This window comes from Apium graveolens, chromosome 10, assembly GCF_009905375.1.
Source record: "Apium graveolens cultivar Ventura chromosome 10, ASM990537v1, whole genome shotgun sequence".
Lineage (NCBI taxonomy): Eukaryota > Viridiplantae > Streptophyta > Magnoliopsida > Apiales > Apiaceae > Apium > Apium graveolens.
Genome location: NC_133656.1, coordinates 185,645,375 through 185,654,009, shown reverse-complemented (window position 1 = coordinate 185,654,009; position 8,635 = coordinate 185,645,375). Strand labels below are relative to the sequence as shown.

The window sequence follows — 8,635 nt, the reverse complement described above, 5'->3', positions numbered from 1 at the left end:
ACCTCTAACCCCTCGGTGAAGCCTGAAAAAGTAGGAAATCTTCCTCGCAGTCGAAAAACCAAACTCATGATGATCATACAACACAAATAAATCCAAAGCTAACTTCCGGCTATTGGGAGACAACTGAAAAGACGACAAAGCCAAGCTTGAAAAAAGAATGAACAGGTGTGCCAAAACCAAGCTTGACCAAACTCAAAGCAATGACCATACAAGGAATCTTAAAATTCTCGTCATAGTTGAAGAGATGGCATTTCATGAAAGAAATTGAACGAGCTCATATTATAACCTCAATAATGTAATACTCTACAGTATGGCGACTCCGATCATTCAACACTCACGAAGCTATACCAATACAAGCCAATCTACCAATCTCTTTTTGAATCCATTTGCTTAGGTTAAATTTACACCTCTTTCCCTTTCAACCACTCCAAGTTCAACTCATACTCCTCGATCTCCGGATGAATACAAAGTCTCAAAGACTCTGTGGCAGTAACAACAAGTTCAATCTTTGGCCAGAAAAGAAAAAAGTCGTCTTATCTCTAAACACTCAGGGGGGAAAGCTCGTGTGAGACTTTCTCTCCCCATAAGAAGCAATGATATGGCTACTCCCCTTAGTTTTCACTCTCAAGACTGAAACATCATCCTTGGACCAATATTCCAGTCGAGACTGATGACTTTGAAGATGCACTCCACTTGTAGCTCATTCAACTGTCTTCCTGACTCCTCAGAAAGAATGTCGGAATTGGATGCTTTAAGACCAATAGACATAGTGATCTCCCTTCGAAGAAGGCACCCTAAGAAGGAATCAGAAAAATGAAGTAACAAAGATGATAGAGGATATGGGGATAGAAGTGGCATAATGAAAAGTCCATACTAAAGGTTGAACTCTGCAAAACGAGTGAAAAGGCGAACAAGTTTCACCGTTCAGTTGAGACAAAAAAGAAACCAAGGAGTAAGGGCATGCCGTAAAAAATAAACATATTTTTAAAGACTAAGGCGCACCCCACGACAACTCTAGGATGCAGCGACAAGCCCGAATGCCGCAAAGGCCCCGGGCACCACGACTAGAATAGGTGACGCGACAAACCCATGCATCGCGACAACATCAGTCGCCACAATGGCTTCAGGCGCACATTAAGCGATTTATGACCGCATGTAAAAAAATTATGATTTTTTTTAAAGATTATTGGTAGAAGACTTTTATGTAAGAAAATGGAAATTTTATTTGCAGAAGCTTGGAAGAAAATTTTATATGAACTTTTTTATCAACTTAACAATTTTTGCGGAAGATCGAGTCTACACGGATGTGCAATGGAAATTTTATTTGTGAAAGTTTGAATGAAGATTTTGTGGAAGAAAGATTGAAGGTACTTGCAGATGATTGAATGAAGATCTTGAGGAAACAAGATTGAAGATACTTTCGAAAGATTAAATAACGACTTGGGGAAAATAAGATTGAAGCTACTCGTGAAAGATTGAAGGAATTGAAGAAATTTTCCACTTATTTGTTTAACAAGAAGGTAAATTGGGGGAGGGGTAGTTGTTACGGAACAAAATCAACAAGGATATTTTATCGGGTTATTGAAGGAAATGGATCAGACCATCGACAGGAAATGAGTATGTTTAGCTCCGAAGAACACATCTTTGGAGCCCTTAGCGCCCTACACGGTGCTAGTCAAAGAGAAAGGACGTTTGAGATGAACATCAACGACGAGTATCTATGATGGTTGTCTTTGATAAATGTTCATGACGGTCGCACCGATAAAGTTTTAGATGATCGCTGAGGTGCAGGTTCACGACGACCGTGAACAATAATAAATGAATGGGGAACATTGATGAAAAGCTCATGAAAGAAGGTGTTTCAAAAATTGGAGGGATAGATACGATTACAAAATTACAAGAAGTGACTAGGACTCCAAAAGCGTGCCTTGGACCCCCAATGGCGCGGCCTCAGGGCTATTTGCACGTAATGGGCGGTCGTTTTGCGATGTAGAATGAATAATAATAGGAAAATTGAGGGGATGTTACTATAACAAATTAACAGAAGGAGAATTGAACCTAGATAATCAAGTAAACGACGGAGAGGAGCCTTCAGAGAGGCTCCCCACCCCCCCAGGGGCCCTAGGGGTTCGGAGGAGTCTCTAGAGAGCCTCCAACCCCTCAGGGCGCGCAATGAGCATTCAGAATGAGGCTCTGGGAACCCGTTTTCATGGAAAGCATTTCAAGAAGTTGTTTAATAGTTTTGCGAGTGTTCCTCGTAGGGAAATGATCATTAAACTTAGCTATGCTTTGGGAGCCTCATCTCTACATTCAATGAGTTATCCTCGTTGGGAAACTTTGGAGTTATCTCGCACTTTGCACTTGTATGCTTGAGATCACTCGTACTATGATCTGGTGGGTTATCCTCATCGGGGGCGAGGATGTGCTTGGGCATTTGCGGTAAGTCATGGCTATAAATGCGATCATGATCAATGAAGATAGCAGTAACGGAGATGATATCCGCTAGCCGAGGAATTTTCTTATCTGTGAAGTTCTGAAGTCGTAATCGAGCTTTGGGCATTTGTGACTAGACCGCATCGCTGGACACTCCTAAAGCAAATATACGTTCGAGTTAGAATATGAAGCTGGTTCGACAACTCATGTTGGGCCTCAGATTAGAAACCAAGTCCATGTCGATTTCTTGTCCTGAAAAACTACGTAGTACTTGATCCTCTGTATATAGAGGTGCGTAGACACATTGGAAGGGGTTGAAAGCGAGAGCTTTGTACGCCACCATAAAAAATTCTTGCGATCTCAACCTCCAATATATACTCTGGCAGCTTTTATGACGAAAAATCAACATCACATATATTGATTCCGGTCGTGAAACTCAAAACTTTGTTAACCAAATTTTTCTATTAACAACTATATTTTTCGGCTTCCATATAACTTAATAAAATCTATATTTTTTATGAATGTCAATGTTTTTCAAATTAGTATTTAATACCAATTTCCAGTTATAATGAAATGAGAAATAAAGAAGTATAAAAGAAACCTCATGTAATCCTCTGTCAATATTTTTTAATCATCGTACCAACCTCTGTATGTGTTGTTGTGTGGTTTCTTGTACATAATCTTGAGACACAGTTGGATAGCTCAAGTGTTTAATAGTTTATTTTTTGTCATTCCATGTCCGGGTTCGATCCTAATTTCCGAGAACAGATACTCAATTGTAAGGTTAGTAGACATATTTGTAAAAAAAAATTGTGTGCATGTTTCTTTGATGTTTTCTTGTACATGTTTTTATTTTAATCCTCGGACAGACATTAATTATTAGTCAATTTCCATTTTCAGTATAGTTCCAATTATCTTCTATCTTCATAAAGAATATTATGTATTTAATCATGTGAAATGATTTTTAACAATAAATTTTGAACCTGAACAATATATCAAAGCAAATGTAAAATTTTGAATATGAACAAATTATCAAAACAGATACAGTAGAACCTCCATATAAAAATATTCCATATATAGTGATAACCTCTTTATTATAATAAAAAAATTATATTCTCAATTTGGTCCATTTATAATTAAGAATAAACTCTATATAATATTTTATACTTTTTTAAAATCCATCTTTTATTAATTTTCTCTATATAAGAATAAAAATTCTTAAAATTAATTAAATATATTTATATATATCCAATAAATACAATCTTGTTATGTAAACATTCAAGACAACTACTTTAAAGATTTTTTTTAAAATTGTTTGTAATAATGATTTTGTGTTTGGGTGAACATTACATAGCTCGGGTGTTTATAGTAATTCAACACCACAATAACCATCTTGTAATATCCAGTATAATTTTGTGTTTAGAGCATTTTTGAAACTTCTTGACTCAAAACCTTTTCAATTTTTATATTATCATCCTCTAAGTTATCATTTTGCACTTCTTACCTTAATTCTATAATGATTTCTTTTTCACATTAAGCATAAACCCACTTGTTGCTTATCAGGATACTCGAGAAACTTGCTGATATTTGGTTAGTGTACTGAAATTCTTAAAAATAATAAATTTTAAGTAATTATTAAATTCAAAATTTGTATGTTAACCTTTATTTAAGAATTATAAAGGTTTTATGTAGATATATTATTAGTTAATAATACTGAGATATTGTTCATTATTGATAGAAATAAAAATATAATACCTTTCATGTATATTTGTATGTGGACCATACATTTATCATTTATTTAAAATTTTAAAGTACGATTTGTTGACTAAGAAATTTGAAAATGAAATAATGATTTAAACACTTGACTTGTTTCCCCTAATATAAATACATGCAGACCTAAAGAAAAAAAGAGAAAATCAGCTCACATCAAACTCATCATCAACCAAGACAATGCGTCCTCCCCGAATGATTCCTGCGCTCTCTCGAGTAAGAAACCTGCCTAATGCTGAGTTTGTAAACCCTCCTTTGCCGGGTCTTCACGTTGAACAAGTGTGCAGGAAGCCCCTCCAAGTCTCTCTCAAGAAAAGTGATGTAACAAGCAATGAATTCTCGATAAGCTCGGTATCTTTTCAGCAGTCAACTCTTAATGATTTCTTAAGGGACTTCTCAGGCAATAATGAAATTGACGGAATACGTGTTAAAGTTGTGAGTGAGGCAGGAGTAGCAGGCGTGCTAAGGTTCAGTACAGATTCGGATTTCCACAACTTAACTTGTGATGACCAATCTTGGCACCAGCTTTGCATGGCAAACAAGTTTAAAGAAGGTGATAAGATTGCTGTATGGCTCTTCACTCGAAACAATGCCGTGGAAGAACTATGGATGGCAATTGTCTTAACTCAGAAAAGGAGGTACAGGAGTATAGCAATGATGTAAGAATTTAAATAATCTTGATCTTGGTTAAAGATACTAGGGCTTCTTTACAAATTTTTTCTTTATCTTGAATGTTGGAGGCCGTGAAATAGTTTCTTTATTTTTTCTCTACGTTTGGGTCGTCAAAAACGATCAAGCAGTTGTTGATCTTGAATTTTTTAGTTGTTTTTAGAGCTTTCTTGATCTCTTGCAAAATGCAAGACTAGTGCAATTGTTAGCGACTGTTTGTTTCAATGTGCATTTCTTGGCAATGTAAAAACTCTAGTCAGGTACTTGGCATTTACCGAATCATCTGTTCTTTTACTGTTTCGTACTTTCCGGTTAAATCAGCCTTTTTTTTACTGTTTTTGTACTTTCCGGTTGACTAAACGCCTTTTTTTAACTGTTTTGATACTTTCCGGTTGACTTATTGTTTTTACTTTTTTTTACTGAGTCCTCGTTATTCTAAGATTTATATTATTTAATAGATAGATACAAATAAATACATAAGAATACCGATCTCGATCGGCGTCGGGGAAAGGGCTGACTTGGAGAGAAAGATGGAGGGAGAGAGAGAGAAAGAGGGAGATCAGGGAGATAGGAGGAGAGAGGGAGAAGGAGATAGTGAGAGGGAGATCAGATAGAGAAGGAGAGGAGATCAGAGAGAGTGAATTAGATCAGAGAGAGGGAGGGAGGGAGGGGGAGAGAGAGAGAAAGAATGATAGAAAGAGGGGCGCGCGCGTGAGAGAGAGAGAGAGAGAGAGCGTCCAATGAAGGGGGGAGAGGGGGGGGGGAGGGAGAGAGAGAGAGAGATGAACTGGGATTTGAGAAAGATCTGGGATTCTTAGTGTTCCGTTTTTTCTGCAAATTAGTAAGTTTTTTTTTCTCAACCAGCTTGATTTTTCATCTTAATTGATTGGTGCCTCTGTTATTTTAAATAGTCCCATTATTATTACTGTTGCTGATCAGCACGCAATTTCCAATATATGATATTATTGCCTTGAATGTTTGTATGTTTCATAAATTAAGTGATTTGGGAATCTGATTTAATTAAAAGAAGTATATTAATCTGATATTTAAATGAGGAGTCCTGGAATTAGTTGTGAATGTTACTTAAAGCATGAGAAAGTTATCAAGATGATATCTGAGCAAGTTTTGCCGCTGTAATCTATTAGTATTAAGAATTCTGTGTTCTTTGCATTGTATATCAGTGTTTTAATAGTTAGCTATAGAAACTGCAGTGTGATGTTTGATGGCTGACATTGTCATCAGCTCCTGGTATTTCTTGGTTTTAATAATGTCCGTAGATGCGTGGAACGAATAGGTGATCATATTTTGGAATGTTTTGTTGATATATTTCGAGCTAAGTGTAGGTGGGATTTGGATATTTTGAAATGTTTTGTTGATAATACTTTATTGTATTTGGGTTTTGCTATGCAGTTGGGCCTTAATCCTTAGTCCAAAGGCCGTCATAAGTAGTTTGACCGTCTCCGTCCAACTCCAATATGCATAAGACTAGGTGATTAGGCATAACATAAACGTAATATTGTTTAGTGAATTATTACCTTTTACAAGTCAAAGAAGTCGAACATAATAGATTTAGATCTGGTTTCAGTTGAACACACTATCTACGAAATACAAATAATTGAGTCATTGTTATATCTGGAACTAAAATTCCTCAACCCGGAGTAGCTCAACAAGCAGCTGAAGTTGTGTGAATCAATCAATTATACCTATGAATCTAATCAATCCATGATACTCTGTGAATGTAATATTGTGATCTATTGTTTCTCTATATGATATGTCTTTCTATGTGCCTATTTGTTATCGACTTATTGTGGATGTGATATATTGATATACCCATTCATTGATAAAATTTGTGATCTTCTCTTGCTCGGTACTCGCATTTTGTTTCTTGTTTATTGATGCCTAATAAAATGCATTGATATATGAAAAGCAGAACTTGAACGATTTTATTAAGGTACTTGTCTAATTATGGTTTTATACCAAGGCAATTAATTAATGTTCTGCTGGTTATCTTAGTTTAAACATAAAAGATGCCTGTTGCTTATTCTTAGCCTGTTACCAACTGGTTACTTATCTGTTTACTTTTTCGTAGTTTTTTATATGTCCATGATGTTTTAGATGGTATGATGTATTTGTTTTTGTTATTTTCCTAATATTTAGATTGTCGAAAAATTGGTAGTACTAGTCTAGATGATACCGACAGAAGGATCAACTCTTAAGTTGCTAGCACAATATTTATGACAACGACTGAAGGATATGAATTTTTTTTCTTTTCATTTAAAATGTTATTTTCATCTATAGTTCACTGAATTTTCCCAGAAAACTTTACTGGGGTTGAACATCTAGTTCGTCATTTGGGGTTGCAAATAAGTGGACATACCTTCTTGGCTACTTGCTATTGAGGTAAAAAAAATCCCATCTTTGAGGTTTTATGAATGTATATTAGTTCCATTAGCTTAAGTTTTAAAGACAACATAAGACAACATGAGTTACTAATTCGCAGAAAAACTAGTACTTGCAAAGGAACTCACAAAAGCTTGGTATATGATCTCATGAAATTTAGTTTGGTAGTTCAATTGTCGCACCAATTTTCTTCGATGCCCATTTTTATGTCTCCTTACTAGTGACTGCTACGTGTTATTACTTTTGCATTTCAGTTATAAACTAATGTCGGTACACTATAAATTAAACCAAGGTTATTTACGGTGGTTATTTGATCTTTGTTAGTGGTTGATCACTTTTCTAGTAAAGAAATGCTTTCAGGAGAGTTGAGCTTTGTGTTGGCTTTGCCTTTATTTGCTGCTCTCGCTGAACTATTGTTTAGTTTATCTATATTTATAATCCAGGAACCAGATCTTCATATGTGCTTCTGAAACTCAACTTTTTTGCAGCCATATCCAGGCATCCTGCTAATTAAAGTTTTGCAACTTTCATTTTGTCCAGCCTCCACTGTATATTGTATGAAATTATGTAATGACTTCACTTGTTATAAGAAAACTCTGTATGGTTATTCAGGATATTGGACTCCCGTGAATTTTTGAAAGTATGTTTTTTTTTATTTCTCTTAGTATTCTATTTCATCCAGCCGGTTTTTAGGATGGTGTCCCATTTTTAAATTCCATGTGTTTTAATTAAATTTCAGGGACTCTCTTACCGTGTCATCGTCTATGACAAGTTATTGCTCTAAAAAGCAGCAACGGTAATATATTTTTAAATGATAGATGTAGCGTGTGGAGCAAGTGTATGTTGAATCGTTTAATATCGGAGATGAACCAACTACAAGTAGCTGATCATCCAACTGAGCTAAAACATTATCATTATCTTTGTGCTGATGTTTGTTTATGCCATGAATTATGCAAACATCCTGTTGGAAAGCAGTGTCATTTATCAATGTCTGTGATTACTTTGCATTATTCATACCCTGCTCATGCAAAGGCAGCCAGTGTAATTACGGTTATTATACACTAAACTGGCATACTTCTTATCAAACTAAAATCCAATAGGTTTTCAGTAATTAGCAAAGTTCGCAAACAGAGGAAAAGTTTTCTAAAAAGAAATCCCCCCGGAAGGACTCGTATGCATATATTTAGAAAAGTATTATAAAATGGTTCTAAATTGTATTCCTTTGAAACATGATTTATGTAAATAAATGCGTTGATGCAATGTAACAGATTTTGAATCAGGAATTATATAGGCAGAACATAAAATCTCGGGACTTGTTCATCTTCGCAATCATATCACTTGACATATGTACTTCTTTTAGTAT

At 35.4% G+C, this 8,635-nt stretch overlaps 1 long non-coding RNA gene across 1 annotated transcript; it reads left to right on the top strand.

Annotated features, from left to right (window-relative positions):
- The first annotated feature begins 5,719 nt into the window (after positions 1-5,719).
- On the top strand, positions 5,720-8,279 carry LOC141693175 (uncharacterized). Its single transcript, XR_012563029.1, has 2 exons — positions 5,720-7,912; positions 8,012-8,279. It is a non-coding gene; the product is annotated as an uncharacterized LOC141693175 (long non-coding RNA).
- The last annotated feature ends 356 nt before the right edge of the window (positions 8,280-8,635 follow it).